This window comes from Bos grunniens, chromosome X (genome assembly GCF_055505025.1).
Source record: "Bos grunniens cultivar Pamir isolate PY7600 chromosome X, Bosgru_T2T1.0, whole genome shotgun sequence".
NCBI classification, from domain to species: domain Eukaryota; kingdom Metazoa; phylum Chordata; class Mammalia; order Artiodactyla; family Bovidae; genus Bos; species Bos grunniens.
Genome location: NC_141194.1, coordinates 143,100,515 through 143,110,444, shown reverse-complemented (window position 1 = coordinate 143,110,444; position 9,930 = coordinate 143,100,515).

The following is a 9,930-nucleotide window of genomic DNA, read 5'->3' as shown; positions in this document are numbered from 1 at the left end:
CCGGCAATCTTGATTCCAGCTTGTGCTTCCTCCAGCTCAGCATTTCTCATGATGTACTCTGCATATAAGTTAAATAAGCAGGATGACAATATACAGCTTTGATGTAATACTTTTCCTATTTGGAACCAGTCTGTTTTTCCATGTACAGTTTTAACTGTTGCTTCTTTACCTGCATACAGATTTCTCAGGAGGCAGGTCAGGTTGTCTGGTATTCCCATCTCTTGGAGAATTTTCCACAGTTTGTTGTGACCCACACAGTCAGGGCTTTGGCATAGTCAAGAAAGCAGAAGTAGATGTTTTTCTGGAACTCTCTTGCTTTTTGTATGATCCAACAGATGTTGGCAATTTGATCTCTGATTTCTCTGCCTTTTCTAAATCCAGTTTGAACATTTGGAAGTTCATGGTTCATGTACTATTGAAGCCTGGCTTGGAGAATTTTGAGTACTAATTTCCTGGCATGTGAGATGAGTGCAATCGTGTGATAGTCTGAACATTCTTTGGCATTGCCTTTCTTTGGGATTGGAATGAAAACTAAACTTTTCTAGTCCTGTGGCCACTGCTGAGTTTTCCAAATTTGCTGGCATATTGAGTGCAGCACTTTCACAGCATCATCTTTTAGGATTTGAAATAGCTCAACTGGAATTCCATCACCTCCACTAGCTTTGTTCATAGTGATGCTTCCTAAGTCCCACCTGACTTCGTATTCCAGGATGTCTGGCTCTAAGTGAGTAATCACACCATTGTGACTATCTGGGTCATAAACATCTTTTTTGTATAGTTCTTCTGTATATTGTTGCCATCTCTTCTTAATATCTTCTGTTTCTCTTAGGTCCATACCATTTCTGTCCTTTATTGAGCCCATCTTTGCATGAAATATTCCCTTGGTATCTCTAACTTTCTTGAAGAGATCTCTAGTTTTCCCCATTCTATTATTTTCCTCTATTTCTTTGCACCGATCACTGAGGAAGGCTTTATTATCTCTCCTTGCTATTCTTTGGAACTCTGCATTCAAATGGGTATATCTTTACTTTTCTCCTTTACCTTTAGCATCCCTTCTTTTCTCAGCTATTCGTAAGGCCTCCTCAGACAACCATTTTGCCTTCTTGCATTTCTTTTTCTTGGGGATGGTCTTGATCACTGCCTCTTGTACAATGTCACGAATGTCCATTCATAGTTCTTCGGGCCCTCTGTCTATCAGATCTAATCCTTTTAATCTATTTGTCACTTCCACTGTATAATTGTAAGGGATTTGATTTAGGTCATACCTGAATGGTCTAGTGGTTTGTTTTTTACTTTCTTCAATTTAAGAACATACACTGAACTGGGGAAACAGACTCTTGGAGGGCAAAAACAGAATGCTGTGCAGACCAGGGCCCAGGAGAAAAGAGCAGTACCCCACAAGAGACTGACCCAGATTTACCTGTGAGTGTCTAGGAGTCTTCAGCACAGGCATGGGTCAATGGTGGCCTGCTGCAGGGTCAGGGACATTGAGTGTGGTAGTGTGTGAACAGGACCTTTTGAAGGAGGTTGCCATTATCTTCATTACTTCCACCATAGCTTGGCCTCAGGTCAAACAACAGGGAGGAAACACAGCCTCTCCCTGGATTACTGTGATATTGAATGGTTTGCCTTGGAAATGAACAGAGATCATTCTGTCATTTTTGAGATTGCATCCAAGTACTGCATTTTGGACTTTTGTTTTTCAGCATTCAGAAAACTAAGATTATGGCATCTGGTCCCATCACTTCATGGCAAATAGATGGGAAACAGTGGAAGCAGTGACAGATTTTATTTTGGGGGGCTCCAAAATCACTGCAAATGGTGACGGCATGAAATTAAAAGACACTTGTTCCTTGGAAGAAAAGCTATGACCAACCTAGACAGCTTATTAAAAAGCAGAGACATTACTTTGCCAACAAAGGTCCATCCAATCAAAGATATGGTTTTTCCAAGGAGTCATGTATAGATGTGGGAGTTGGACTATAAAAAAAGCTGAATGCTGAAGAATTTTGCACTTTTGAACTGTGGTGTTTGAGAAGACTCTTGAGAGTCCCTTGGACTGCCAGGAGATGCAACCAGTCCATCCTAAAGGAAATCAGTCCTGAATATTCATTGGAAGGACTGATGCTGAAGCTGAAACTCCTATACTTTGGCCACCTGATGCAAAGAACTGACTCATTTGAAAAGACCCTGATGCTGGGAAAGATTGAAGGTGGGAGGAGAAGGGGACAACAGAGGATGAGATGGTTGGATGGCATCACCAACTCAATGGACATGAGTTTGGGTAAACTCCAGGAGCTGGTGATGGACAGGGAGGCCTGGCGTGCTGCAGTCCATGTGAACATAAAGTGTTGGACATGACTGAGTGACTGAACTGAACTGAACTGAGCATGACCCCGCTCACCAGAACAAGACCCAGTTTCCACCTCAGTCAGTCTCTCCCATCAGGAAGCTTCCTTAATCCTCTCATCCTTATCCCTCAGAGGGCAGACAGAATGAAAACCACAATCACTGAAAACTAATCAAACTGATCACATGTACCACAGCCTTGTCTAACTCAATGAAATTATGACCCACAGCGTGTAGGACCACCCAAGACAGATGGGTCATGGTGGAGAGTTTTGACAAAATGTGGTCCACTGGAAAAGGGAATGGCAAACCACTTCAGTATTCTTGCCTTGAAAATACCACGAACAGCATGAAAAGGCAAAAAGATAGGACACTGAAAGATGAACTCCCCGGGTCGGTAGATGCCCAATATGCTATGGGAGATCTGTGGAGAAATAACTCTGGAAAGAATGAAGGGATGGAGCCAAAGCAAAAACAACACCCGGTTGTGGATGTGACTGGTGATAGAAGTAAAGTCTGATGCTGTAAAGAATAATACTGCATAGGAACCTGGCATGTTAGGTCCATGAATCATGGCAAATTGGAAGTGGTCAAACAGGAGACGGAAAGAGTGAACATTGACATTTTAGGAATCAGTGAACTAAAATGGACTGGAATGGGTGAATTTAACTCAGATGACCATTATATCTACTACTGTGTGCAAGAATCCCTTAGAAGAAATGGAGTAACCATCACAGTGAACAGAAGAGTCTGAAATACAGTACTTGGATGCAATCTCAAAAACAACAGAATGATCTCTATTTGTTTCCAAGGCAAACCATTCAATATCACAGTAATCCAAGTCGATGCCCCAACCAGTAATGCTGAAGAAGCTGAAGTTGAATGGTTCTATGAAAACCTACAAGACCTTTTAGAACGAATACCCAAAAACTATGTCCTTTACATTATAGGGGACTGGAATTCAAAAGTAGGAAGTCAGGAGATACCTGGAGTAACAGGCAAATTTGGCCTTGGAGTACAAAACAAAGCAGGTCAAAGGCTAACAGAGTTTTGCCAAGAGAATGCACTGGTCTTAGCAAACACCCTCTTCCAACAACACAAGAGAAGACTCCACAAATGGACGTCACCAGATGGTCGATACCAAAATCAGACTGAGTATATTATCTGCAGCCAAAGATGGAGAAACTCTATACAATCAGCAAAAACAAGACTGGGAGCTGACTGTGGCTCAGATCATGAACTCCTTATTGCCAAATTCAGACTTAATTTTGATAATACTGATGATTAAACTCTCAGTTCAGTTCAGTCACTCAGTTGTGTCCGACTCTTTGCGACCCCATGGACTGCAGCACACCAGGCTTCCCCGTCCATCACCAACTCCCAGAGCTTGCTCAAACTCATGTCCATCAAGTTGGTGATGCCATCCAGTCATCTTATCCTCTGTTTTCCCCTTCTCCTTCAATTAAACTCTAGGTAAAAGAAGAAATGTTAGATTAAAATAATATCGTAAGTAGTTAAATATTTACTGTTCCTTTGGTATTATATTTCTTATGGTAAAATATTAAATTCAAATATTAATAAGGAAAACAACTGGTCCTGAATATTCAGGATCCCGGAGGAACATAATAATGAATCATTTTTAAAGCTAGACAGCTTCACCCTTAATCTGCTCAGGGAATAGGAACACAGTCATTTTTCAATCATCTTTTTATAAAATGAATGTAAATTTCTTATTAGTCTGTTCCCAAAATGGAAATGGCCTTTTAACATCATTATGATAAATATTTGTGCAAGAAATTCAGGCATTAACCTAATATATAAAGAGGAAAGGAGGTTCAGAGTTTTAGTTTTGCAAGATGAAAAATGTTCTGTAGATGGGGGTGGTGATAGTTGCATAGCAATGTGAATGTACTTGGGCTTCCCTGGTGGCTCAGTGGTAAAGAATCCACCTGCAGTGCAGGAGACGCAGGAGACATGGGTTCGATCCCTGGGTTGGGAAGATTCCTTGGAGGAGAGCATGGCAACCCACTCCAGTTCTTGCCTGGAGAATCCCATGGACAGAGGAGCCTGGTGGGCTACAGTCCATGTGGTCAAGAAGAGTTGGACACGACTGAAGTGGCCAAGTGCACATGCACATACATGAAGGTACTTAATGCCAATCAAGTGTACATTGAAAATGGTTGATAGCGTAAATTTTAAGTTGTGAATATTTTTACAATTTAAAAAGTAAATCATTTTTAAATAAAAGAAGAAAGGGAAGACCACCCTCTAATCCCACTGATTAAGCTGGCATATAGGATTCATCATTCATTCATTCAACAGATAATTCCTGAATGCCTGCTGTATGCCAAGCACATGTGTAGGCACTGAGGACACAGTATTGAGCAAAACAAGATCTTTCCCCTTGTGGAACTTCCTTCTAATGGGAAAGAAAGAAAATAAATTTGAAAAAGCAGGAGAATATGTTCCATATCAGATGGTGATAAAAGACAGAGAGAAAAATAAGGCAGAGAAAGGTGATTATAAATCATGGGGAGGTTGTAATTATATATAAGGAAGGCCTCACTGATCAAGTGACACTTAAGCAGAGACCCGAAAGAAATGAGGGAATTGTTGTGGAAATTAAATAAATAGTCTTGTTTAGGCTTCAGAAATTAAACAGATTAAATTTTATTTAATAAATAGTCTTGTTTTAGGCATAACTAGTCTTGTTTAGGCATCTGGGAACCCACTCCAGCACTCTTGCCTGGAAAATCCCATGGACGGAGGAGCCTGGTAGGCTGCAGTCCATGGGGTCGCTAAGAGTTGGACGAGACTGAGCGACTTCACTTTCACTTTTCACTTTTATGCATTGGAGAAGGAAACGGCAACCCACTCCAGTGCTCTTGCCTGGAGAATCCCAGGGACGGGGGAGCCTGGTGGGCTGCCGTCTACATGGTCGCACAGAGTCGGACACGACTGAAGCGACTTAGCAGCAGCAGCAGCAGCAGGCATCTGGAAGTTGGTGATGGACAAGGAAGCATGGTGTGCTGCAGTCCATGGGGTCACAGAGAGTCAGACACGACTGAGCGACTTAGCAGCAGCAGCAGCAGGCATCCGGAAGTTGGTGATGGACAAGGAAGCATGGTGTGCTGCAGTCCGTGGGGTCACAGAGAGTCAGACACGACTGAGCCACTGAACTGAACTGAGGCTTCAGAGGCAAAACAGAGCAGGCCCTGACTGGGAGTGACTGCCCGTTGTGAGTGTAAGACTTGCAGCACCATAGATAAGATGGGGAAGAAATTTTGAGATTGTTGAGACACTGGAGGGGGCCTGGCCAACCAAGCTCCAGGCTTAGCAGCATTCCAAGTTTTATAAGACAAAACAAATAGCATTAACATAAAACCAGGCTTGCAATTTGGTGACAGATTGATGATGATATCAGTTTGCTTCAATCCTGGGATTATAAGTGGGAACCCAGAACTGCAGTCTTTGAAGTCTCACCCACAGAGCAGACGTGCTGCCTGAGACCCTTTCCCAATTGGGATCCCAGATGTGCTGTGACACGGGACTTCGCAGCACTGTTTAAGTGTGGATGTTGGTCAAAATCCAATTTGTTGATGTATTCTCTGCTTTTTCTAGTTCTCTTTGCTTTTAACATTAGTATGTTAATATCTATATCATTTATTTGTATATAGCAAGTGGCTTATTTTGTTAACAAATCCTTTGAAATTGAGACAAAAGTGAAAACTTTCAGCAAAACAGGAGTGAGCCATGTAGAGGGAATAACCAAGGCCAAGATCTCAAGACAGAAGTAGGTTTGGCAAGTTCAAGGAACAACAGAAAAGCCAGGGTGACTGGAAGAGAGGAAATGAAGGGAGAGGAGCAGGAGAGGAGGTCAGAGAGGTGTGGAGGATCCCAATTGCACAGGTCTCTGAAGACCATAAAGAGGACTTTGAATTTTACTCTGAGTGAGAACAGAAATCGTTGGAGCATTTTGAGCAGAGGAAGGACTTGATATGACTTCAGCTTAAAAAACATTACTCTGGTTGCTGCTTTGGGACTGAACTGAAAGTAGGCAAGGCAAGAATGCAGGGAGGAAAATTAGGAGGCTAGTGTAGTCATCCAAGTGGGAAATGATGGTGGCTGAGACCAGAGTGATGGCGATGAAGACGGGGAGAGGTGCTCAGATTGTGTACATATATGGATGGTGGAGCCAACAGTATTTGCTGAAGGGCTGGATATAGGCAGAGGTCAATCTAGGCTTTGAGAGGCCTGAAGCTTATACACTTTGTGGGGGGATGGTTCTCTGTTCATAAGGATACAAAATTAGGTACAAAAATGAATATTTATTTATAATGAGAAAAGAAATCACAATATCTTACAAATTTATAAAAGCTGACAAATACTACAAACATCAGACAATGTAGAAAATAACCTAATATTAACTTCCTAATACACCCCTACAAAGGCTTTTACTATATATATAAATTGTTAGTGTAGTTGTATACTATTAGTATACTAGTATTCTAGTATACTACTATATTAGTATATCTATTGTATACTATTTTGAACTGTGGTGTTGGAGAAGACTCTTGAGAGTCCCTTGGACTGCAAGGAGATCCAACCAGTCCATCCTAAAGGAAATCAGTCCTGAATATTCATTGGAAGGACTGATGCTGAAGCTGAAACTCCAATACTGTGGCCACCTGATGCGAAGAGCTGACTCATTGGAAAAGACCCTGATGCTGGGAAAGATTGAAGGTGGGAGGAGGAGATGACAGAGGATGAGATGGTTGGATGGCATCACCAACTTAATGGACATGAGTTTGAGTAAATTCTGGGAGTTGGTGATGAACAGGGAGGCCTGGCGTGCTGCAGTCCATGGGGTCACAAAGTGTCAGACATGACTGAGTGACTGAACTGAACTGATACTATTAGTATACAATAGTATAGTTGTATACTATTTATTCACCTGTTCATATGATAATTTAATAATATTTAATATAAACAATAGATAATTTTCTCTTCCAGAACAGTTGATCAAAATTTCTATTTTAAAAAATCTACAAACAATAAATGCTAGAGATGTGCTCAGTCACTCAGTTATGGCTGACTCTTTGCGACCCCATGGACCCCACCAGACTCCTCTGTCCATGGAATTTTCCAGGCAAGAATACTAGGGTGGGTTGCCATTTCCTTTTCCAGGAAAAGAGTGTCTAAATTACTGGTGAAGGAATGGAGAAAAAGGAATCCTCCTACACTGTTGGTGGGAACGAAAGTTGGTTCAGCCACTATGGAGAACAGTATGGAGGTTCCTCAAAAAACTAAAATTAGAATTACAATATGACCCTGCAATCCCACTCCTAGGCATATACTCAGAGAAAGTCATAATTCAAAAAGATACATGCACCCCAGCGTTTATAGCAGTGAATTGATAATAGTGAAGACATGGAGGCTAACTAAATGTCCATTGACAGCTGCTGCTGCTAAGTTGCTTCAGTCATGTCCGACTCTGTGCGACCCCATAGACGGCAGCCCACCAGGCTTCCCCATCCCTGGGATTCTCCAGGCAAGAACACTGGAGTGGGTTGCCATTTCCTTCTCCAATGCAGGGAAGTGGAAAGTGAAAAGTGAAAGTGAAGTTGCTCAGTCGTGTCCAACTCTTAGAGACCCCATGGACTGCAGCCCACCAGTCTCCTCCACCCATGGGATTTTCCAGGCAAGAGTACTGGAGTGGGGTGCCATTACCTTCTCCGTCCATTGACAGAGGAATGGATAAAGAAGATGTGGTACATATATACAATGGAATATTCAGTTCAGTTCAGTCGCTCAGTGGTATCCGACTCTTTGCGACCCCATGTATCACAGCACGCCAGGCCTCCCTGTCCATCACCAACTCCCGGAATTCACTCAAATTCATGTCCATCAAGTCAGTGATGCCATCCAGCCATCTCATCCTCGGTCGTCCCCTTCTCCTCCTGCCCCCAATCCCTCTCAGGATCAGGGTCTTTTCCAATGAGTCAACTCTTTGCATGAGGTAGCCAAAGTACTGGAGTTTCAGCTTCAGCATCAGTCCTTCCAATGAACACCCAGGACTGATCTCCTTTAGGATGGACTGATTGGATCTCCTTGCTGTCCAAGGGACTCTCAAGAGTCTTCTCCAACACCACAGTTCAAGAGCATCAATTCTTCGGCGCTGAGCTTTCTTCACAGTCCAACTCTCACATCCATACATGACCACTGGAAAAACCATAGCCTTGACTAGATGGACCTTTGTTGGCAAAGTAATGTCTCTGCTTTTGAATATGCTATCTAGGTTGGTCATAACTTTCCTTCCAAGGAGTAAGCATCTTTTAATTTCATGGCTGCAATCACCATCTGCAGTGATTTTGGAGCCCCCCAAAATAAAGTCTGACACTGTTTCCACTGTTTCCCCATCTATTTGCCATGAAGTGATGGGACCAGATGCCATGATCTTAGTTTTCTGAATGTTGAGCTTTAAGCCATTACCCAGCCATAAAAAATGAAATAGTGCCATTTGCAGCAACATGGATGGACCTCGAAATTAACATACCAAGTAAACTAAGACAGAGAAAGACAAAAATCGCATGATATCACTTATACATGGAATCTAAACAATGATACAAATGAACTTATTTACACAACAGAAACATTCTCACAGACTTACAAAACAAATTACAGTAAACTTACAGTTATTTATCCTTCCTACCACACAGAGGTGGCAAGAAGGATAAATTAGGAGGTTGGGATTAACATACACATGCTATGATATATAAACTAGATAAACAACAAGGACCTACTGTAGAGCATGGGGAACTATACTCAATATTCTGTAATGACTTATAAGGGAAAAGAACCTGAAAAAGAATAGATATATGTGTATGTGTAACCAAACCACTTTGCTGTACACCTGAAGCTAACACAACATAAGTCAACTATACTCCAATATAAAATTTTTTTTAATTTATATTTTATTTTCAATACTTTTATTTCCTTTTATCATTGATAGATCTTTTAATTGCCATTGTGTTAATAAGACAACTTTTGTGAGGCTAGTCTCCGTTCTTTCTTACATATTAACTTTCCATCATATTTAAATTCTTGTTCATCATAAATTTCCAAAAAATACAAAATTGACCTGAAAATAAGGCATTTATATGAGTAGTTTGAATGCACTTAAACATTGACACTGCACCACATTGAGTTACGCAATTGTTTAACCAAATCACTCAATATCCCACACATTGAATGCATGCATGCTATGTCACTTCAGTCGTGTCTGACTCAGTGTGACCCTATGGACTGTAGCCTGCCAGGCTCCTCTGTCCATGGGGATTCTTCAGGCAAGAATACCAGAGTGAGTTGCCATGCCCTTCTCCAGGGGATCTTCCTGATCCAGGGATCAAACCTGTGTCTCTTATGTCTCCTGTCTTGGCAAGTGGGTTCCAATTATTGATTAATATGTTTTGGCTTTTTGTGGCAAGAAAACTTGTTTCTTCAGGCTAGCAACCGTGTCTGTGATACTTTCATGTACCATTTTCATCAGAAATTGCCAGATTTCGTCAGAGCAAGATGAGT